The following is a 23,885-nucleotide window of genomic DNA, read 5'->3' as shown; positions in this document are numbered from 1 at the left end:
GCACAGGGTTATTTCCAATGCATGTAGGGGTTTAAGCGTTTCATTTGGGATCAGGCAATGGTTTCTCATTTCTCTTACCTCTAGCTTGATGGTGACCCTATGGAAAATAGTGTGATCCTAAATCTTCATTATGCACAGGGATGGATAGCTGAATGTGGTTGACCTGGCTGTTTTCTTGAAGAGGGAATGAGAATGATGAATGAAAATGAAGAAAAGATATAATTCACTTTATCATAAGGGAAAATGTTTTAATAATTAATTAGACGTGGTATGGACTATAGTATAAACTACCCTAAGTGGTATGGACTATAGTATAAACTACCCTTGGTGAATCTCTTGCCTTTGTAATATACAGGAATAAGCTCAATATGGAAGATATTTCCCAGTGAATTTAAATATCCATTAGGAGATTTGGTCTGGATTTCTTGCTTCTCAAACCTAACCAATCTTAAGAATCTTGCAAAGAGTTCGATATAGATTCCCTGGACTCTATCTCCCAGAGTCTTGGAAAAGCCAAAGATTTTAACATTTCACTCAGAGAGCTGTCTTGAAGATTAGATAAGGTAAAAATTTATTCATATTACTATGTATTATACATTATCCTTGGGCTGGGGATACAGCAATGAACAAAACAAAACAAATAGTTCCTTAACTTATAGGAGATTAGAGGGAAATTGCTTAGCAATTTATTTATTTAACAAATATTTATTGAGCAGTTACTATGTGACAGACCCTGCCCTAGAAGCAGGGTGTGACAATAACAAATAATACAAACAAAATGGTCCTTAGTTTAAAGACAACTAGAGGAAAATTTTGTAGTACAATTCTGGGAACATAATAAGTACATGATAAATATTAGACATGTTTTTATAATCCTACTCTTTTACTTTACAGACTCATGAGGCTGTTTTTTAAATGATCCTCCCTGGTCTAAGACCATCCTTAGATAGGTGGAAGGATCGGGTCTGAGATAACGCCCATCTGAGATTTCAGAAGTGGTATCATGCACAAATATTCCACAAGCATTTCTTGGCTGACTGATTACTGAAACCACCACTAGAATTTGTTCATCTGCGTTACTAAGCTGCAGAAAAGCCAAAGACAAAACAATGAATTGGCAGCTTCCTGGAACCCCTGCATGGTCAACTCCTGGAAGGCAGGCTCTGTGTCAAATTCTGTTCTATCTTCATAGTCTCCACAATGCCATTGGGTACAAAATTCCTTATCAGTTGAAGATTATTAAGAAGACAGATAAAAAAATGATGGCAGCATTTTCCAACTTACCCGTTCACAAGGTTCATTTAGAACCACTTATTAGAACGTGGATTATCTGCAAACGTGGCTGTGCCTGCCTATCATCCCAGTTACTCAGGAAAGCTGAGACAGGAGGGTTGCAAGTTCTGGGCTAGCCTGGGCAATTTAGTGAGTCCCTATCCCAAAATAAAGTAAAAAAGGCTAAAGAGGTAGCTCAGTGGTAGAGTGTCCCTGGATTCAATTCCCAGTACTGAAAGAAAAAAAAAAAAATGAAAAAAATAATTTCTAGATGAAAACTTCTGGGAATCAATATTTTTAACACTCGAACTCCCCATCCCCACAACTGTGATGTCAAGCAAGTTAGGCGCACGCTGATGTAGGGTAGCCTTCCCTGACCTGGCTAGAATTGAGATTTGCCGGAGTTCAGGCTCAGGGGACTATGTTGGAGGGAAGTTGCTCTCCTGTGAGTTGGGACACAGGCCTGGCGACAACTCCCACGCTTGGTTTCCTAGATCATTTCTGAAACTGCCCCCTCCCGGAGACCAAAGAGAGGGTGGCAGGAGCTCATGCTGGGTTAAGAGCCTGAGCATAATCACCTTGCTTTTCTTCCTTCTTCTCCCTTGTGCTAAGAGCTTATTTCAGGAGAATTTCCAAAAAGGCCTCCTAAGTGCTCATTTTAAGGAGCAGAGAGAAGCTACAAGAAAGTGCACCTTTGTCTTTTTTCTTTTCTTTCTTTTTTTCTTTCTTTTTTTTTTTTTTTGCTTGCTGAAACCAAAACCTGCATTTTCTTCTTCTCCCACTGATTAGAATCTCAGCATTCCACCAAGACGATCTCCAAAAAAGGAAAAGCAAACGAGCAGGGCTGTTTCTGAGGATATGAAATACTTTACAATTAAATAAGGTACGGCCGAGCTCAGGGCTGATCACTGGTGATGGGTAGGTTTCTGCGAGGCTGCAAATGAATTCAGCACGGGACAGCGTTCCAAATGGCTCCTACAAGCTTTCCCTTTATTATTTTTATTTGGTTATGTGCTGACTCTCATCCAGAATTGCACTTAATGCCCTAGTCTGAAGTTGTTGAAATGGCCCCCCATGGCATAGTGTGACAGTGAAAGGATATTGCCTTTGGAAGCTGCTAATGGTCCATGAAAAGGAAACAGCAGCAAACAGGAAAGCGATGCTCCAAAATAATGTCAGATAAAAATATTCACGTCTTCACTCTCCCATCCATTTACTGGGAGAGAGGTGTGATCCCAGGGGAGGCAGGGAGCCCTAAAACAGGCCAAGGTAGAGAGATTGCAGACATTCAAAGTCGCAAATAGACCCACATCCACACATAATTTTTTTCTACTCTTCTTAATTAAAAGATAGAATTTACATTCCGAAGCTGAATTGAGTTCCAGACTCTCAGGGCAGAAGGGAAAGGGCTCTGGAGCTGTGGTGGCAAGAATGGTGGCCAGATGCGGACAGGGCTACCAAGTCATTTACCTGAGGTCTACACGGGCACTTCTGTGTCAGACCAGGTGTTAGGAGCTGGAGATACATAGTGAGTAAGTGGGGTCCTGCCAAGAAGGAGCGGACTTTGGTCACGGAGGAGAAATACAATGTACCACTCAAAATGACATACTGCAGGAGCCAGGAGCACTCAGGAGATGGGGGACCCCGGTCTCAGAGAATGCGCAGAGTCAAGCAAAAGTAAAATGAGATAGGAGTGAGAGAATGTTCTAGGCAGAGGGAAAACTGGGTGAAAAGACACGGCATGAGTAAGGAATTGAGATTGGAGAGCTTTGACAAGTTCTGTTTGGAGGGAGCCAGGTGTGCTCCAGGGAGGTTGGTGGCTGAGGCTGAGACTGCAGCAGTGAGCAGGGAGCAGGGCAGCAGGGAGACACAGGCCTGCTCAGACTTTCCAGGGACCAACAATCTCCTTGGTATAGACAATGGCTCCAGAATCTTCTCTTGGTGCTTTGGCAGTGCTCTGCTCTCAGAGTCTTGGGTGGGAATGTTACCTCTTGGCCTCCAGAACTTGGCTCCCATTGCATATGCCTCCCACTCCTACTGTCAGAGGGAGGAAGAGAAGACGTCAGACCAAAGAGACTTCTCACTAGAAGAGAGTGAGAAGTCTAAACACTTTCATCCTTAAAATCCCATTATGTGGCAACTTTATCCATGCATAAACACTGAAATACATTCAATGATTAATATGTCACATATTCTGCTATTTTTTTAATGGTTTCTTTTATAAAATACCTTAAATCACACTGTGAAGACTTTGAACTAGGTGCCTCTTTTCTTTGCATTTTCTAGGTTGAGGAAATAGAGTCATAGAGAAGTTACATGCACAGGGCCTCACGGTACATGCTTGCCTCCGGGACGCCAGAACTTTTATTCTTTTGTATTTATTTTATTATGTTTGATTCTTTATCATGATGGCTAATGCATATTAATTGTACCAAACAATGGGTTTCTGTTCAATGTTTTCCTACATGTGTATAAAGTGCTTTGACTGTACCCACCCTACACTCTTACCTTCCCCAGGGCCCTTGCCTCTCCTTAGTGTCCCTTCTACTTTCATGTCATCACACCCCCCCCCACCAACAGAATCTTTGTTCTTAACCATCCCAGAGTATGGCCTGAATTTAGCCAGAAGACAGAAGAGGAATGAGTATAAGAAAACATGAATATACTCTGAGAGCTAAGATAATTCACCACATATTTATGTTAATTAAAGAGACTCATGCATTCAGATCCTTTTTTCCTCCTCTTACTGCCTCTACCACCCCTCTGTGATGCATCCTTTAATGATTTATATACACAATTCATATATTATGGAAAGGGTTAAAAGGGCCTCATAGCATCAACTCAGAACACTACGGCTTAGTAAAGTCAATGGACACTGAGCTGGAAGACCTGGCTCGTAGCGTTAGTTCTACTAGTGTGAGCTGACTGATTGGGTCAAGCCAACTGCTTTCCTTCCCTGGATTCCATTTCCTCACCTGCGAAGTGGGGATGGGTGTGCAGGACTAAAGTGCTGTCCTGCTTGGACTCTGAGGAATTCCATGACCATCCTTGACTTCCTTGCATGTAAGGAAACTCCAGCTTCTGCAGTGTTATTTAGAAGATTCCTGGGAAGTGAGGCTAGGAGGAAGATGTCCACGGGGATGGAGACCCAGGACAAACCAGGGGCTCCGAGTCTGGGTCTTGGCTACCCCACTCCAGAAGCCAGAATTTCCACAAACTAATCTGCACTCTAATTCATTCACAGACTTCATGACCTTATCAAGTGGCAACAGATGAAAAATAATGAACATTTACAGATGAAAAATAATGAACATTTATTAAACTCTTCCCATGCACAAAGCATTGTGTTAATTTTTTTTTTTTTTTTTTTTTTCGTATTTAGTCTTTGCAGCAAAACAATGCACATGAAGCAAATGAGAAACCTTTCTTGGGGCAGTTTTAGTACCTTGCCCAGCGTATCACAAGAGCAGAATGGTAGAATGGAATTTGGACTCAGGTTGTTGGTCCCATGCACTGGTGTGCCTGATTCCATACAAGGCTGGAAGATTTTCCCATCTCCCTCAGAACAAGCATAACTCCCACTAGATATCAGAATTTACTAAGAGTTTGGGAATCAAAGAAATAATTAAGAATTTATTAACTGTTATGGTGCATTTATGATACTTTTAAGATAGAATGTGAGGACACAGAAATTAGTAGAAATGTAACATGTGGCATCTGAGTTTCAGGAACTATTTAGAATAAAAAATAAAATATGCATGGAATGCTTATTATGTGTCAGACTTGGTTACAATAGCATTGCATGTATTAATTCATTTAAGCCTTGCAACAACTCTGTGAGAGAGATGCAATTGTTTTCCAGTGTTTGAAGATGGAAACACAAAGAGGTTAATAACTTGTTCAAAGTTGCACAGCTAAGAAATGGCAAAGTTGGGGATCAGACCCAGGCCAGCTGGCTCCAGAGCCTACTTTTAACCACCAACCTGTCCTGCCTGCACTTAACTCAGTTCAAATCACATTCCAAGCCATGTGACCAGGGACCTGTGCTGACAATCTACAGACAATGCCCTGGGCACTGTGTTTTGGAGGAGAGCCATGGAACATCTGTGGATGCTGCTGGGCAGAATAAAGTGGAGAGGGAGAGAGCACAGAATAGAATCGATGCTGAGGTGAGCAGGTCAGATGAGGAAGAGCTCAGGGTAGCTGCAGGCTGAGGTGTTCACGGAGGTTGCTAAGGAGGGAAGCCTCTTCCTTCCAAGACCACAAGCCTTGCCCCCATTCTTCTCCCCTGCCCATGCCAACCCTTCATGGTGACTGTTATGGTTTGGATGCGCGCACGTGAAACAGTGCAAGAAGGTTCAGAGGAGAAGCGATCGGGTTGCGAGAGTCAACCCAATCAGTGAATTAATCCCCTCATGGAATTAACTGAGTGGTAACTGGAAGCAGGTGGGGCGTGGCTAGAGGAGGTGGGGCGTGGCTGGAGGAGGAGGGCATTGGGGGCGTGGATTTGAGGTATATATTTGTATCTGGAGCGTTTAGTCTCTCTGCTTCGCTTTGCCATATCTTCCGCTGTGATGTTCAGCCTCACCTCGAGCCCTGAGGAGGGGAGCCAGCTGTCCATGGACTGAGACCTCTGAAACCGTGAGCCCCTAAATAAACTTTTCCTCCCCTAAAATTGTTCTGGTCCAATCTTTTATTCACAGCAGCGTAAAAGTTGACTGAAACAGCGACCTTTCCCCCTAGTCTGCCCTTTGCCACAGAACATGGTTGGGGGGGAATTGAAGGCATGCTTTGCACTCCACACGGGCCCCATTGGAGAGTATGGCCTCCTTGGTATCTGCTGGGAGCTGTGAGGGCCTGAGGTTCAATCAAGAGAAAAGCACATTTGACTTACTCTAAACAAAGGCAAACCCCAGGGCTGCTGTGGGGTAGATCCCAAAGTCACACAACTTCCACTGGCTCTTAGCTCAGTGTTCTTCCTTGCATGTTCAGAGTAGGAAAGGAAATCAAGGAGTGATTTTTTTTTTTTTTTTAAACACACACACACACACACACACAAAATGCAAAACTTGGGAATAGGAAACGTTTGCTCCTTCCTTCATGGACCCAAGAACCCAGAGCTCTGGCAGCTTCATGATATTCTGAAAGCAACACTCTCATACCTCTATATCTAAAGCTTGCAAGCCCTTCCCCGTCTATAGAAGGCAAGCCCCTTCCTCATCACGATTCTTCTCCAGGGTCGCGTTCCTGAGGCTCACCCTCAATTAACTTTTGCTAATGCCCTAGAATATTTACATGGGAGAAGACTCTAAATACACAAAAGGATTCAATCATGGAGAACTGAGAACCCAGTAAACAGGCTGTCCTTTTGTAACTGAATGCAATGAGTTCTTGGTCAGTGTAAACCTAATGAGCAGGACCAGAAGTTGAAAGAATGGAAAAAATATTTATTGCCTGAGGCAAGTTAGGAGAACATGAGTATTATCTGCAAGCAAGGCACTCTTAGAAGAAAGGAGACATGGGGAGTTTATTAGGGGAGCCTATACATATTCAAGTAGGAAAGCACTTTAGCAACGGGCATATTCATGACCATTCTCAGTTTGGGGTCATGGTTCACAAAACATGGTGAACACATTTCTGAGTGTGCTCAGCTTATAGTCATAGGTCACATATTAAAAGGTTAAGATAGAGACAGGAATTCTACCAGGCATGCTCAGTTCAGGATCACAAAGAGCGCACGTGAACACTTGTTGACATGCTCAGTTACATATTGTAATGAACCATGTTTAATCTAAAAGCCTAAAAGAAAAAGTTCCAGTGGTGTGGTAATCTTGGCTGGTACTTTTTTACCTTCTTCAAGAAATTTTAGCTGAAACAAAGTAAAAAAATGCTTTGAAGGTGCTTTAATATAGAAGATTGCCCCTGAAAGTACCCATCTCAGTTGCTAACAAATTCTATCACATCATATCATTTTTTTAAAATTTGCTCTAATTAGTTATACATGACAGTAGAATGCACTTTGATACATCATATAAAAGAGAGTATAATTTCTCATTCTTCTGGTTGTACATGATGTAGAATCCCACTGGTCATATAGTTATATATGTACATAGGGTAATAAAGTCTAATTCATTCTACTATCCTTTCTACCCCCAAACCCCCTCCTGTCCCTTCACTCCCCTCTACCTAATCTAAAGTAACTCTATTCTTCCCAACACCCCCATTATGAATTAGCATTTGCATGTCAGAGAAAACATTCTACCTTTGGTGTTTTGGGATTGTTTTATTTCACTTAGTATGATACTCTCCAGCTCCATCCATTTACCAGCAAATGCCATAATTTCATTCTTTTTAATGCTGAGTAATATTCCATTGCATATATATACCACATCTTTTTTATCCATTCATCTTTTGAAGGGCACCTAGGTTGTTCCATAGTTTTGCTATTGTGAGTTGAGCTGTTATAAAGATTGATGTGGCAGAGTCACTGTAGTATGCTGATTTCAAGCCCTTTGGGTACAAAACAAGGAGTGGGATAGCTGGGTCAAATGGCAGTTCCATTCCAAGTTTTCTGAGGAATCTCCATACCTCTTTCCATAATGGTTGCACCAATTTGCAGTTCTACCAGCCATGTATGGCTTTCCCCCCACATCCTTGCCAACATTTACTGTTGCTCGTGGTCTTGATGATTTCCATTCTGACTGGGGTGAGATGAAATCTTAGAGTAGTTTTGATTTGCATTTCTCTAATTGTAAAAGACGTTGAACATTTATTCATATAGTTGTTGATTGATTGTATTTCTTCTTCTGTGAAGTGTCTGTTCAGTTCCTTACCCCATTTATTGATCGGATTATTTGTTTTTACTTATTCATTCACAAGGGCAGCTAGCTGAGAGGAACCATGAGATTCCTTCCTTCCTTCCTTCCTTCCTTCCTTCCTTCCTTCCTTCCTTCCTTCCTTCCTTCTTTCCTTCCTTCCTTCTTCCCCCTGTCCCTCTGTCTCTTCCTTCTGCTTCTCCCTCCTCCTTTCCTGTCTGCCACATGAATATTTACTGAATGTCAATCATATGCAAGGCTTAACTATACAACACAAAATTCTCCCTGTAAATACCCAGCCAGTGTAAGCATTTTGTATAGCAGATAACATCTAATTGAGCAAGAAAACTATGAAACACTTCGGTATGTACTATTTTGCAGCTTCAAAAAATCATTATTACTACCCATTATGGATAATCACAAATAGTATATTTTCTCCCTCCCTTTAGTCATAAACTAAAGTTGGCATGATTCAAAAATATGTATTTAAGACAACCTAACAATTTATTGATTGATAATTTTAACATGCCCTTATAGATATGGTAGACGTATCCATGGTACTTTGTGTGAGACTAATTTGAATCAGTCTAAACTTCCAATATGGTTGCAACTAGCCACATGTAGCTACTGTATACTTCAAGTGAAGATGGTCTGAACTGATGTGCTGAATATGTAAAATACACATTAGAATTTGGGAACTTAATATGAGGGCAGCATAAAATATCTGATCAATAGTTTTTATATTAATTACATTTTGAAATTACAGTATATTGGACATAGCGTGTTATGGTTTGTATCTATAATGTCTCCCAAAGTCTCTCGTGTTCAGAGAGGTGGGCTCAAAAAGTGATTAAATCACGGGAGCTCTAACCTCATCAGTGGATTAATCCACTCTTGGTTGGATGGACTACTGGCTAGCAGGATCTAGTTGGAGGAAGCAGGTTACTAGGGACATGCCCTGGAAGAGTTTATCCTCTCTGGCCCCTTCCTCTCTCTGCTTCCTGGCTGCCGTGAACTGAGTAGATTTCTTCTGCGAAAACTTTCTGCCATGATTTTCTGCCTCACTTTAGGTCCAGAGCTATGGGGCCAGCTTTGCATTAATGGAGTCCTCCAAAACTGTGATCCAAAATAAACTTCTCCTCCTCTAAGTTGTTATTGTCAGTTATTTTTGTCACAGTGATGAAAAACTGGTTAACAGAATACATTAAAGGCAATATATTATTAAGATTAACTTTATCTTTTTCTTTTTTTGATGCTGGGAATTGAACCCATGGTATCATGCATTTCTTTTACATTTTAACATGACTACAAGACAGAAGCATCTATTGGACAATACTGGGCTAACCATGACCTTTCTCAAAACTTCAAGTCTCAGATTGATTTTTAGTCTGAAAAGATAGTACAATTCATTCAAAAGGAATCAATTAACAGAAGGATCATTGGGTTAGTACACAGGCATTCATGCACATATTAAGATCAAAGTAACATTAGGATTGGTTTCTTGTTAGTCACTCTTCTTGGCTTATAGCCAGCCTTTTTCTTGTGTTCTCATATAGTCTTTCTTCTGTGCTCTCAAGAAGAGAGAGAAAAAACTCATTTTTCTTTTCTTATAAGGCCACCAGTTCTGTAGGATCAGGGCCCCACCCATCTGAAGTCACTCAACCTTATTTACCTCTGAAAAACCCTGTATCCAAATACAGTCACTTTGGGAATTAAAGATTCAACACTGGAATTTTAGGGTGCTACAATTTGATCTGTAGCATTATGCCTTGACCCTTCCACACACCAAATTCAGGTCTTTATTGAATGCAAAATGCATTTGTTTCATGTCCGAAGCTCCCAGAGTCTTAACTCATTCCAACATCAAGTCTAAAGTCTGAAGTCCAAAGTCTCACCTATATAGCAGCTAAATCCCATAAGGTTAAAATTGAGGTATGATTCATTGTAAAACAAAATTCCTCTCCAGCTGCGAAAATGTGAAACCAGAAAAGTTGTGTGCTTCCAAAATATAATCATGAAACAGACATTTCCATTCAAGCAGGTAAGTTGGAGAAAGAAAGGGGTGATAGGTCTCTATTAGGCAACTTTGTTGCTGTGGCAAAATACCTGATATGAACAACTTAAAAGAGGAGAGTTTTATTTCTGCTCATGATTCCAGAGGTTTTGGTACGTGGTTGGCTGACTCTTGTTTTGGGACAGATGAGGCAGAGCATCATGACAGAGAAAAGCTCCTCAGCTCAGGGCAGCTGGGAAATAGAAAGCAAGGGAGAAGTCAGGGACAATAAATAGTCCCCAAGGGCCTGCTCCTAAGAACCCACTCCCATGAACTGGGCCCTACCTCCTATCATTTCTACTATCTCCACTCAAATCATGAAGCCATCATGATAAGATCAGAGCCTGCATGATCCAGTCACCTCCCCAAAGCCCACATTTAGACATTGCTGTACTGGGTACAAAGCCTTCAGCACATGAACGTTTGGAGGATATTTCATATTCAAACCATAACAATCCCAAGAAAATCTAAAACCCAGCAACACAAATTCTAACCATGAGGTCTTAAGGCTTGAAGGTAATCCTCTTCTTTTGGTTTATTAGAGTGGAAGCATCATCTCCACAGCTTGGTGGGGTGGTCCTGTCCCTCTTGCTGTCCATGAGGGTGCCACCAACACAGCCTTCCAGGAGGGCAGACTCCCCACCTAGCACAAAGTGGGATATTCAACCGTCTCTATCCATGGGTCTATGGTGGGAGTGGTAACCTTGATAATTTCTCAGTTACCTTTCAAGTCATTCTTCGCTTCTCTTGAAGAATATCACAAATTCAATAGCTCTGTGATCCAGTTCTGTAGAATCCAAGAAGCCTAACAACTTTCTTTAATCTTGTCCTACTTTCTCTGCTCCCTTTAGGAGAAAAGCAGTGATTCTGCTGGTGTAAGTCCACCCCTGTTCCTGGCTTCTGCTGATGGCTGACTAAGTCCACCTGTCGCAGCCATGACCTCTTTATCACATGGCGTCTCAGTTATACGCTCAGTGTTCTCTTCAGAACAAACCTCCTCCTACTTTGCAATATGGTTAGGCCAGAAATTTCCAGAATTCTCCAATTTGGGTTCCTCCAACAATGCCTTCTTCATCTTTCTTCTCTAGCATTTTGCTGTACACAGTGAAGAGGACCTGAGCCACACTTCCAAATCATTGCTTAGAAATCTCCTCAGATAAATATCTGATTATACCGCTCCTAATTTCTGCCTCCTACAAAACACAAAAACACAATTCGGCCAAACATATAATAAGAATCATATTTTCCTTAGTTTGCAATAATCTGCAATATCCTGTTTTTCATTTCTACCTGAGATCTTACCATACATTCAGATTTCATTTTTCTACCCATATTCTCTTCTTATAAGGCCATTGGTTCTATCAGATGAGGGCCCACCCATATGGCCTCATTTAATCTTGATTACCTCCTAAAGACCCTCTCTTCAAATAGAGTCATTTGGGGGATTAAGGCTTCAATTTACGGAGTGGAGTGGGTGGTCACGATTCAGCCCATAATACTCAGTGTGGAGAGAAGAGTGGGAAAAATCACTTTACAACTCTCTACGTTACATGTTGCCTAGAAATAAAAGACTTAATTTTCCAGTGTAACTATAACTTGGCAGTTCTCAACCTTGAATCTTTTTTCATCTTTTCTTCTTCCCCATACAGCAACAACAATAATAAAATAATAATAATAACATTTAGGAGGAAAATATTACCCTAAGAGACACCCATGTTTACTGTGCAGTGATTTCCCAACAGAAATTAATTCCAAGCAAATTTACATGCTACATTTAAAGAAGATATAAATAATTCATATTTTCATATCATCAGCAATGTGCATTTCCTACACTGGGGTACCTGTAATTTTTTTCAACCTATCTGTTCTAAATTTTGGTTCCACAGCTCATTATCACATTGTTTGTGCTTCTGTTCCAAGGTGGTAATTTAATAGTCTTCAATAGAATTATGTTCAATTAAAATGTATTTCGTTTTGCCACTGAAAACCTTTTTAGTTTTTAATTTAATTGCTGTAGGCTTCATTTTTATGTATCATTGACATAACGTATTTGTTCACTGCACTCACACAAATACCAAACCTTCTCACGACATGAAATCCCTGGCAGCTGGGGGTGCCTGAGCTGCTTCTCCCTCCATACAATGTGACTCATTCATGCCAGCCACTTGGAAGGAACTGATTCAGCAAAATTTTCCTTTTAGCATCTTCAATATTTTGATTTTCTAGTCCCTTTAATGGGCTGAGCTACACTGTGTGGAAAATTGAGTAAATTTTTTTTTTTTTTAACCGCCAACTCCTGTTACTTTTTTGAAAAGCCCATGTAGCCTATTTATATTGTGGTGCTACATTCCACATCAGTGCATATTACATATTCATAACCCATATCTAGATAAATTTATAAGCAAGAGCCTTGGGAATTCCAAGCTGGAAATTGCAGAAGCCTCACTGGTTTCTTCATAAAACTTTGCAAATCATTGATTGTGGTCTCCATCATGGAAACCATCTGATAATTACAAAAACTATTCAGTCTATCATCTCTCACTGGAAAGAGGATATGACCTGCTTCATATAATTTTTTAAAAGACAGTCAAGGGAACTAAAAGGTAAAATATTAAGATTTTAAGTTAAATCTCACCAAGTTTACCTAAGGAATAATTAAAAAATTGTAGTACCATAGTTACCTATGTTTCAAACAACTGGCGAAAGCAATACATCCATAGCTCTGGGGAGAAAATGGACCACTTATGTGGCTCTTTGGAGGTTGGCAAGGCCCAGAACCTATGCAGAAGTCTCCAAGAGGACAACCTAAAAGGCCCCTGTGGGGAGCAGCTTTCCCTGAGGGAAAGGGAAGATGGATATACACTAGGACAATTTAAAGGAGACAGCTAAAAGTGTGTAGAAAGGAATGTGAAGATGGCCGTGGCCCTGAAACTTGGGAACAGAGGACATGTCTCACCTACTTACAGCACTGGCCAACTCAGCATGCCCCCAAAACCTCACTATTGATTCAGTGATCTCCTTGGCTCCTTCTTGGAACTTCTTGAGCAAGGCTGAATCTCTTTCTGCAGAGTTCCTGGATCAAGGAGTTCACAGGTACCAAGAAATCCTCGGTGCTTGTTAAGTTGCCCTTTTATTTGACAATTCAAGAGCCCACAATTTATGTGAATATAAACACAAAATTTTGAAAATATGGCGTTGGGTGGGCTCAAAGCACTGTAATAATTCCATTTTCTTAATCCTAAAGAGAAAATGACTGTAATTAGGCTGAGTTGTCTGCCAAGATTCAGCCTGAAGGGACTATTTTGGCCAAGATATAAACCCCTGAGAATAGTGGCTTCTAATGGATGTCTCAAATCACACTTAACTATGGAAGAACTAGTGGCTGTTCTGTAATGCAGTCACTCAATGATCGTGACTTATGGTGCAAGAAAACTTCCTTCCTTTTACTTTCTATCACCTTCCTCTCAGATATTATTACCAGATAAGATTATTATATTAACAGGGACAAATGCAAACTACAAAGGCAGACCAGAAACTAATTTTATCAGGCACCACTCCCAAGATACCATTATTGAGACAGACTGGGAGAAAAAAACATAGATGAGATGAGCCTCAAGAATGTCGCAGGTTTGTGGGCTGGGGAGATAGCTCAGATGGTAGAGTGCTTGCCTCGCAAACACAAGGCCCTGAGTTCAATCCCCAGTTCTGCAAAAAAAAAAAAAAAAAAAAAAAAAAAATAATAATAATGACACAGATTTGGATATCTTCGTGCCTATATCTACTCACTCAATTTCCACTAGGCATATAGGGAATTTCACTTTAAGGGAACTTGAGTATACTTTAATTAATTATAGCTACAGAGCACTAACTGGAACTTTAATGATTTGAGAGACTAAATTCACTTCCCAGTGGGTCTAACCTCTCAGGGAAAATTGACACATAGGGAAAACAAAATGATTATTAAATGAAATTGCTCAGTGTACTCAGAAATGGTAGCTATGCCATAGATGTCATGTTGTATCTAATACAGAACTTTAAACACAACCTGGTTTGCAGCTCCAAGTTCGGCTTAGATGAAAACTTAAAACAGCAACAAAGTTGGCCTGAAAAGTAGGTATATCTTAGTATCTAGGGTTAATGGATACATACTATGAGAAGAATGCTCATATTGAAAAGTATTATTGAAAATAATGATCATCCAATATGGGCATAAGCCTCCCAAAGCCAGCAGTGGCCGTGAACAAGTCCATAGGTCATAGCAGAGGATGCAGGTTGAACATCAGCCTGTTATTCAGTGAGTGGATGAGGTTGAAAGGAATCTATTCAGATTTCAGTAGGTGAGACAGTAAAATGGAGACCATGAGTGAAGAGGAAGAATAAGAAGAAATATGCTGTGCCACTTCCAACAGTCTGTTCCCTGTCCCAGGTATATGGGCCTGTATGTGTGGAAGAATGAGCTACCAATCATCTTCTTGAAGTATTCTTCAAGTCAGGAGGATGACCTCCTGACTTCTTCCCTCTCCCAGTCTTTCTGCATCTACATAAGAACTGAAAATTCCAGAACAAAAGCAAGACAGAGAAAAGGACCTGAGGGGAGGTTGATGAGAATGCAGTGCATTCTGGGAAATGTCCTCCAAGCAAAGCATTTCGGTCAGAGACAGAAATAAGAACTCTAGGAATAGCATATGAGAGGAATTACTCAATTATCTTATTAGATAGAAGTTCAACAGCCCAAGAAAAAGGATGGAGTATAGCCCTCAATATCAAAGAGAAACACTGAGTGAAGATCAATAAATAGAATGAGAACTGACACGGTGCCCTGCCTTCCAGCTGAGGCCTGGGATGGCGACGTGGTCACCTGAGAGTGGACAGAAATAGAGACAGGATAACCCACTCATTCTGCTTCCTGACAATGAGTTGAAACAGATCTAGTTTATACAATGAAATAGACTCTATTCAATATAAGGCCTTCAAAACTAATCCTGGACAAAGAAAATAGAAAAGTAGGTGCAAGACTATTGTTCTAGTCAGCTTCTATATCATGGTGACCAAACTATCTGACAAGAATAGCTTAGATCAAAAATAGTTTTTGTTCATGGTATCAGAGTTCTCAGTCCATAGCCTCCCTTGCTCCAGGCTAAGGTGGGGCAGAATATTATGAGAGAAGGGCATGGTGGAAGGAAGCTTCTCCCCTCATGGGAGGAAAGAAGCTGGGATTATAGTGTGGTGAGGACATAAAAATGAACATATAGAAAAATGGAAAAGAACTGAGATTCTAGAAATGAATTCCTATGTTTATAGTCAGTTGATTTTTGACAGAGTGCCAAAACAATTCAATGGGGGAAAGATTAGTATTTTTAACACCTGATAGTGATACAGTTTGAGATTCACATGTAAAACCATGAATTTAGATTCCTACCTTACACTATGCACAAGAATGAACTTAAAATGTATCTAAGAGTAAATATAAGAACTAAAACTATGAACTCCTTGAGAAAATCATAAAAGTAGTTCTTTGTGACCTTGAGTTTAGCAAAGATTTCTTAGTTACAAAATCAAATGTATAAAAGAAAAAAGAAAAAATGGACAAAGAAGACTAGATCAAAATTTAAAACATTGTGCATCAAGTAACACCATCAAGAACTTGAACTGGGTTCAGTGGTGTATACCTGTAATCCCAGAGGCTGGGGAGGCTGAGGCAGGAGGATCACGAATTCAATGCCAGCCTCAGCAAAAAAGTGAGGTGCTAAGCAACTCAGTGAGACCCCGTCTCTAAATAAAATACAAAATAGGACTGGGGATGTGGCTCAGTGGTCTAATGCCCCGGAGCTCAACCCTCGTACCAGCCCCCACCACCAAAAAAAAAAAAAAAAAAAAAGAACTTGAAAACAACTCACAGAAAAAAGATTAAATATCTGCAAATCATATGTTGGATCAGAGACTTGTTTCTTCAATAAATAAAGAGTTCTTATGACTCAACAATAAAAAGATAAATAATCCAATCAAAAATAAGTGGGCAAAGGATCTGAATAGACATTTCTCTAAAGTGAGACACAAATGACTGATTAACATATAAAACTATATTTAAAATTATTATTCATCAGAAAAATGCAAATCAAAATAAGAAAAAATACCCAGCACAACTATTAGGATGATTATAATAATAACAAAAAATAACATGCATTGACAAAGATGTAGAGGAATTGAAAATTATACCGGAAAGAATATAGAGTGGAGCAGTCACTTTGGAAAAGTGTCAATTACCCAAAAAGTTACACATAGTTATCCTAAGACAACAATCCCATTCCTAAGTGGAATGAAAAGATGTTCACACAGAATTTGCACATGTCCATCGAGAGTATAACAATGGTATGGAATGAATAAACAAAATGTCCATACGAAGGAAAACTACTCAGCAATAAAAAGGAATGAAGTACTGATACAGGCTACAAAGTCAATGAACCTTGAACACATCATCCAGGTGAAAGAAGTCAATAACAAAAGGTCAAATACTCTGTGGTTCCATATTGCATGAAGTGTCTAGAGTGGGCGACTTCACAGAGACAGAGTAAATTAATGGTTGTCAGGGGCTAAGAAGAGCGGGAGGTTGGGAGTGACTCAGTACCAATGGGATTTCCTTTTGGAATCATGAATTATTGTGATGGATTCACAAGTCCATGAATGTGCTAAAAACAACTAAACTGTACACTCTGAGTGAATTCTAAGGTACATAAAAATGCATCTCAGTAAAAATTTTCAAAATAACTCCAAAGTTTTGAGTGGGAAAAACTATGATCCAAGGCCACTTTGGACTTTCATATGTGAAAACAATTGAAATATAGTTTCAGATACATGAGAATTAAAATGTATTATTTAAAAAAATATTAATTATCATATAATACATTCTAGAGAGGATGAGAAGAAAAAGAAACACTTTTACATAGTTGGTGAGACTGTAAATTAGTACAACCACTATGGAAATCAGTATGGAGGTTCCTCAAAAAGTTCCTCATAAGAAAACACATATGACCTAGTTATATCACTTCTCAGTATTTATCCTGAAGAATTAAAGTCAGCACACGACAGTGATACATGCGTACCCATGTGTATAGTAGCACATTTCACAATAGTCAGACTATGGAACCAGCATAGGTGTCCAACAGTGGAGAAATAGATAAATTAAATGTGATATACATATATATACACACACATATATACATACACACACAATGGCTATGAATAAAAATGAAATTATGTCATTTACAGGAAAATGGATGAAATTTGAGAATATTATGTTGAGCAAAATAAGTCAAACTCAGAAGGTCAAAGTTTGTATGTTCACATATGTGGAAACTAGAGAGAAGAAGGAGAAGAAAGGTGGGGACAGATCTCGTGGAAATCAGGGGAAGATCAGTAGAATAGAGGAAAGGAACCGAGTGTGGGTGGTAGGAGGAGAGGATAAAGCGGGGAAGAACTGGGGACTGATATTGGCCAAATTTTATTCTTATATTGTGTGCCTGTCTGAATATATAACAACAAAATCCCACCATTATGTGTAACTATAATGCACTGACAAAAAAGTGGAAAAAAGAAAAATATCTTATGATTTTATCAAAGCTCAGAAAAAGGTGTTGATATGGTTTGGATAGGAGGTGTCACCCCAGAAAGCTCCTGTGTTAATGCAGGAATGTTCAGTGCTGAAATGATTAGCTCATGAAAGCTGTAACCTCATGAAAGGATGAATACATTGGATAGATTAAGAATTTTAATAATAATAAAGTACTACTGTACGGATGATAACTCTAGGCAGGTAGGCTGTGCTGGAAGAAACAGGCCGGTGTGGGATGTGTCCTTGGGGATGATCTGTCTCATCCCTAGCTCCCAAGTTTGCTCCCTGCTTCCCGGCTGACAGGAGTTGAGCCGCTTCCCTCTGCCTCACCTCAGGTCTAGAGCAATGGAATTGTCTGACCTTGGACTGAAGCTGTGAAACCGCAAGGAGGACAAAATGAACTTTTCCTCCTCTATGTTGTTCTTATCAGGTATTTTAGTCACAGCAGAAAATCAGAGACAAGAAAGAGAATGTGGCAAGATTTTACCTATTCAATATCCATTTTCTCTTTCTAATTTACTAACAAACCCCCACTTTTGTGAAGTCCATCAATGTGTGATCTAAAAACCCCAAATCTTGTGACTGGGTGTGTCTGAGTGGGGTCTGGGCATTGAGGTGTGAGCAGAAGTGTGCTATTTGTTGCTTTTGATATGCAGACATCTTTCTCCCTCCTGCCCCTACTGTAGTCACCTCAGTAGAAAGAAGAAAACACCACACTTGTGGATGGCACCAATAAGCCTGGGTGTTGCGGTTTGGAACCTAAATGTCCCCCGAAAGGTCCCTGTGCCAAAGGCTTGGCTGCCAGGTGTGGTGCTATCAGGATGCAATGAAACCCTCAAGAGATGACTCAGTGAAAGAAGTTAGGTCATGGTGGGGGTGCCTGCCCTTGCAGGGGATATTGGGATGCTGGCTCCTTCCTCTTTGTTTCCAAGCCACCATGAGGTAAGCTAGGTTCCTCTGTCATAAGCTTCTACCATGATGTTTTGCCTCATCACAGGCCCAAAAGCAATGGAGTCAAACAATCATGGTCTACAACCTCTGAGCCAAAATAAATCTTCCCTCCTTATAACTTGACTTTCTCAGGTATTTTGTCACAGTGATGGAAAGCTGACTAACACGCTGGAAATCATATTATGAAGGTGCTATAGCAATGCTGCTTACCACACCTTCGGGTGTCTTGTTACCTAAAATAAAATTAATTATTATCTTGTTTAAGCAACTTCTATTTGTTTATTTGTTTTTGTTATATATTGCTGAGTTTAATTTCTTGCCAGTAAAGGTAATAAAACACTGTGTTTAAATACTACAACCAGTTTAAGCAAACTGGTTGATCAAACATTAAAATATTCAAAAATTTGCCCATAAAACAATGAAATTATCAAATATCAACCTAAAAAGAGAAAAAAAATACAAGAAGGAACTACTAATACAATGCACTATTATGCATTTACTTTTAGGGTAACAAGAATGTTCTAAAATAGATGGTGCATAATTCTGCCAATAAACTAAAATCACTGAACTGCATAATTCAGAATACTATATTTTGAATCTAAATTTCAAATATTAATATAGATCAGGAAATAGGAGTGCAAGTAAGTATAATAAAAGAGGAATTAATAACTTCTTCTCTTAAATAATGAGGTACAAAAGATACATTCCACACTTGACTCATGAAAAACAGGTTAACAATTTTAACAGTTTTAAACTTTTCCCTTCCTTCTTTCCTTCCTTCCTTTCTTTCCTTCTTTCTTTCCCCCACCCTGGGGTTCAAGATCAGAGTCTCACACATGCTAGGCGAGCACTCTACTCCTGAACTGTATACTACATTCCCAGTCTGCAGGTTAAAAATATTTGGGGGCAGGTAACAAGGGATTAAACTCAGAGGCACTTGGCCACTGAGCCACATCCCCAGCCCTATTTTGTATTTTATTTAAAGACAGGGTCTCACTGAGTTGCTTAGTGCCTTGCTTTTGCTGAGGCTGGCTTTGAACTTGAGATCCTTCTCCTGCCTCAGCCTCCGGAGCTGCTGGGATTACAGGCATGGGCCACGGTGCCTAGTAGGTTAAGAGTTGTTTTTTTTTTTTTTTAAATAATCAAATATCAAGTTAACTACTAGTAGAATAAAAAAAGAGAAGAAAAAAGCAAACACATTGTCCTCTATTTAGATACTAAATATATATTTTTAAAAAAAACAGACGTGATGATGGGATAAAAGCAAATATATTTATTGTAATAATAAATTGAAAACATTTAAGATTGGGTAAAAATATCATAGTAGGACATTTTCAATAGACATGTTGCAGCAGATAAGAGTTTTTAAGTCATCCGTGTGTTTCCAAGGCCTTACTTCTCATCTCCCACTAGGCAGAACAGATAAATACTTGGTATCCTTTCTGGCAGCTAGGGTGGTCACATGGTACAGTTCTAGCCAATGAGATGGAAGCAGAGGTTATCTAAGGGACTTTTTGCTATTCTGATAAAAGGGACTGATACAATCTGTGCCACCTCTTTCTTCCTGACATAAAAGTCATGTTTCCTAGAGCTGCAATAGCCATGCTGTCAACATGAGAGAACAGAATTCATACTTCTTTATTTAAGCTACGGTGGGTTCTACTTTCTGGCTTGTTAGCTAAAAGTTTTCTTGGCTAATATTTACAATACACAAAAAACAGTGACGAAAATTTAAAAGTAATACACTGAGATAAGCAAAGACACAAAAGAGCAGATTCCTTATTACTGTTAAGACAAAATGGAATTTAGGAGAAAGTTTGAATAAAGAGGGTTGTGTAATACTGAAAAGGAACCAGCATGATAGTAATACGATGGAATGAACCTCTACAAAGCAAAACATTTTTATTAAAATATGGAAGAAAAATTGAAACCAAAAGAAATACAATTTCTACAAACATAACTTTTGGTAGTAATTTTGTAAAAATATCTAAATTAAATATATAATAAAGTCTATTTTAAAAAATTATGTGGGAGAATATTTAACAAGCTAGATGCAGCTAAGACCTTTCTAAAATTATCCAGAAGCTAAAAATCCTAAAGAAAAAAATATTTGACAATAAAAAGGAAACATTTTCTTTAGTAGCAAGTATCAAAGATGGAATTAAAGGCCAAACAACTAATTGTACTATTCTTCCAAAATAAGTGTCAGGCAAAGGTTTGATATTTTTGGTTTCCTAATAAAACTCTTACAGAGGGTCTTGTAATACTAGGGTTAATTCCTTGGGGAACATCAAGAATAAGTGCGATGTTCCTCGACTTACAATTGAGTTGAGTCCTGATAAATCCTTTGTAAAAATCAAAATATCTGAAGTCAAAAGTGCATGGAATCTGCCTTGACCTGCGGGAGCTCTTGGCTTCGCAACACAGCACCCTGCTCAGGGCCCTCTCCTGGCCCTTTCAATGGCCTGGGTGACAAGGAGCGGCAGCCCTCTGCTGCTGCCCAGCATAGAAGGGATGGTACAATTTTGATCTGCATAATACCAAATCAAAATTAAAAATACGAAGTGTAGCGTCTATTGAATGTGTATGGCTTTTGCACCATTATAATGTTGAAAAAATGTAAGTGGGGGGGCATTTGTACAAAAAATATATTAAATGAAAAAAATTTTCAAATAGGCATTTAAAACAATAATGAGCTACTATTTCTTAGAGCGGCAAATGTTAGATTGCCCTACATTTTATTGCTGAGTGTGGTTGAGCCTTAGCTGCAGGTTCAGAAGCCATTCGTTCTTCTTTATTGCAGATCCTCGAACCCTCCTTTGAGGCTGGGTGTACATGTGACTGAGTTCCGTCCAATGAGATGGAAGCCAAAGTGCAATGCAGGACTCTGCAGGAGTCTGCTTAGCAAGGTGCCCCACGTGGGAGCGCCAGCGCTTGCTCTATTTCCCGTCTTCTGCGTAAGGAAGCTGGAAGTGTAGGAGTCCATCTTGAACAATGAGCTGATCTGGGAATGGAAGAAGGTGGAGCAAAAAGACAGAGGTACATGGTTTGCTTGGTTGTTTGGAGTCTGCAAGGTAGCCTAAACTGCTTTCCTTCCTACTTCTGTCCCCAAATCCAACTGGGTCCCCGATTGCTATATTAAAAATAGTGAAGGACTAGGGACAGTGGCTCAGTGCTCAGTGACAGAATACTTGCTGGCAGGTGTGAGGCCCTGGGTTCAATCCCAGGCACTGGGATGGGTGGTGGGTAGGGTAGTGTTTGGGCAAAACTGAGAAGGAGGAGCTTTTACTTCTGGTAAGTTATCTGAAGCAAGAATTAGGTAAATGCACTGAGATGTATGTAATAAGACACTAATTGCAGTATTATTGATGTAGGACATAAGAGGTTGGACACCCAAGGAATTTTCAGGAAGCAGGTTTATTGACAGCACTAGATCCAGAGAGGGCTATCACCTAAAATTCTCTGAAGGAAGATTTTGGAAATTCTTTGAACTTTATCCTAGTGGGAGGAAGGGCTTGGAGGTTTTACATGACAAGTGCCTTTGTTCCTTTTTTTTTTTTTTTTTTTTTTTGGTCTCATGTCACAGAAAAGTAGAAGTAACATAAAGTCCTTATAAACTTGGCTTTTGCAAGTCAGAGCAGAGCAATAGGAAATAGGACTGTCTAACCAAGTTGAGCCTTTCTGCAGAGATCTTGACTGGTATTTTGTTAACAGGAGAAATTGTGGTGAGGGTCTCTGGAGAAGGTTAATTAAGACGCATTGGTGGAGGAGGGGTGCACTACATTATTTATTGTAATGAAACGGAGTGGGGGTATCACTTTATTCTTATATCATCAATGCTTAGTACAAAGTCTGATGCTTAAAAAGCTTTTTACTGTTTGTTGAATAAATGAATGATTAAAAGAATGCTGAATTAAACCATGGCATACCTACATAATAAAAAGCTATGTGATGGTTACAGACTTAAAATATTGAAATTTAAAGATGTCTCCAATATGTTTTCCATTGTGAAAAAATATCGTAGTTTGAAATGTGTGCATCTTTATATAGTATGCCTTTTGAAAGTACTTGAATTTTTATAAAAACAAGTGTGTATTTCTAGTATCTCCAAGAAAAAAAATACATTTCCATTTTATAAATAAGTAGCTATGTATCAAATTTTGTACCAGCAAGAGATATACTTTCCTTTACATTTTCCTTTAACATTAAACACACACACACATATACACACATGATCTACAAATATACATAATAAAAAAAAATGAGATGCTCGCTTTGGCCATTATGCAAAACATGATAAAACAGAAAAGAATTATTTGGAAGTTTTTAAAAAGCTCATAAATAATGTGGGTCAAAGAGGAAGTAAAATTAAAACAAAAGATAGTTTGGAAGTTGATGATGGTGGGAGAAAGTCTTAGGAAAATTTATAAGTATAGCCAAAGATCTGTACCAAGTCCTACATGCTTTTATTGAACTATACGAAGGAAAGCAAACAAACTAATTATAGAAAATAGGTTGAGAATAGCAAAAAAAAAAAAAAAAAAAAAAAAAAAAAGGTGGAAAATGAAATTAGCACTAGAATTAGAAAATTCATCCAACAATGGTTTCTTTGCAAAGACCCATGAAATAAACACTTTTTATATGGGTAAAAATGATGAGAAAGAATAAACACAAGTATATAACGTTTAAAATTAGGATGTAGCATATAGACAAGAGAATATGTAACCATGGTTTAAAAGTAAACTGAGGCACAATCAAATTCTTAAAAGTGTATTTGAGCAAATGATTCACGAACGAGGCAGTTCCAAACCAGAAGTGGTGTGGGAGCTTCACTCAGAAAAAGTAAGAGGGACAAACAGGGAAGGAAATCACTTAACTGGTGACAGTGACCACAACTGCCTTGGTTGTTGATCTCCTGGGAAAGTCCCCAGGTATCTGTGAGTTTGTTGACTGCTCCTAATTGGCACTGCTTTTCTGTAATTTGGCGAAGATGAGAAACAACCTTAGATTCCCTTATGTTTGCAAATCAACCAAGGCCAAGGTCACTAGGAGACCCATTAGGCTTTGTCTGCTCAGGGATTTCCTCAGGCCTGGTTCCCATTTTAATCTACTTTAATGCAATTATACACAAATACTAGATAGAACTCTGCGAAATCAAATTTGAAAATTTATATAAAATTGGGTA

This window comes from Sciurus vulgaris, assembly GCF_902686455.1.
Source record: "Sciurus vulgaris genome assembly, chromosome: 8".
NCBI classification, from domain to species: Eukaryota; Metazoa; Chordata; class Mammalia; order Rodentia; family Sciuridae; genus Sciurus; species Sciurus vulgaris.
This window is presented reverse-complemented; position numbering follows the sequence as displayed.